A 1,342-nucleotide genomic window follows, 5' to 3' on the forward strand; every position below is an offset into this window, starting at 1 on the left:
ATATATATATATATGGAGAAAGTGCATGCAGAAAAACATTAACAATTGTTGAATTTAAGTGAAGGATATTTTATTTTGAAATTTTTCAAAATAAAAATTGGGAGAAAATGAAAGAAAGGAAAAACATTTCTTCTACTCTCATCATCAAATGGGACACTTAAAAAATCGTTGTTTTATTATTATAGAAATTTACAAAGCCATGTACCTGTCACTTAGCTTCAACAGTTATCAACACATGGCAGTTTTGCCTCATCTCCTCATCTACCCACTCATGTCAAACACTGGACTATTTTGAAGCAGATCCTAGACATAATTTTGCTTGGAAATATTTCAGGACTGTTCTCTTTTTTTTTTTTTTTTTTTTGAGATAGTGTCACTCTGTCACCCAGGTGGGAGTGCAGTGGTGCCATCTCGGTTCACTGCAACCTCCACCCCCAGGGTTCAAGCAATTCTCCTGCCTCTGCCTCCTGAGTAGTTGGGACCACAGGCATGCGCCGCCATGCCCAGCTAATTTTTGCATTTTTGGTAGAGGCAGGGTTTTGCCATGTTGGCCAGGCTGGTCTCGAGCTCCTGACCTCAGGTGATCCACCTGCCTTGGCCTCCCAAATTGCTGGGATCACAGATGTGAGCCACAGTGCCTAGCCACCATTCTCTTTTAAAGACAAAATAAAACATGTCAACAATAAATCCATACACCTTTATGTACCCATCACCCAGCTCAGCAGTCATCAACTCCAATGCAGTCTTATTTCTCTCTATCCTTCCCCACTCTCCGGATTACCTGGAATTAAATCCAAGTCATTGACAGGAACTTTTATTTTTGAGACAGAGTCTCACTCTTGTTGCCCACGCTTGAGTACAATGGTGCAATCTTGGCTCACTGCAACCTCCACTTTCCAGGCTCAAGCAATTCTCCTGCCTCAGCCTCCTGAGTAGCTGGGATTACAGGTGCCTACCACCACACCCAGCTAATTTTTTTTTTGTATGTTTAGTGGAGACGGGGTTTCACCATGTCAGCCAGAATGGTCTGGAACTCCTGACCTCAGATGATCCACCTGCCTCGGCCTCCCAAAGTGCTGGGATTACAGGTGTAAGCCACTGCACCCAGCCACAGCTAGTTCTTTAATGTGGGAAAGTATTGACTGAGATAAAGCAAAAGAAGTAAAATGAAAAGTATACACCAGTCAGAGTTCTTAGTTACAAATTATGAAACTGTTTGACTAAAAATAAAATTGGGCCAGGCATGGTGGCTCATGCCTGTAATCCCAGCACTTTGGGAGGCCAAGGAGGGCAGATTACCTGAGGTCAGGAGTTCGAGACCATCCTGTCCAAAATTGTAAAA

General features: G+C 42.9%; 1 protein-coding gene across 1 annotated transcript in view; it reads left to right on the top strand.

Moving 5' to 3' along the window:
- SAMHD1 (SAM domain and HD domain 1) overlaps positions 1–1,342 on the top strand; it is a 73,856-nt gene that overhangs the window by 46,942 nt on the left and 25,572 nt on the right. The window lies entirely within an intron of this gene.

This window comes from Mandrillus leucophaeus, unplaced genomic scaffold (genome assembly GCF_000951045.1).
Source record: "Mandrillus leucophaeus isolate KB7577 unplaced genomic scaffold, Mleu.le_1.0 Scaffold150, whole genome shotgun sequence".
In the NCBI taxonomy this organism is placed as follows: Eukaryota; Metazoa; Chordata; class Mammalia; order Primates; family Cercopithecidae; genus Mandrillus; species Mandrillus leucophaeus.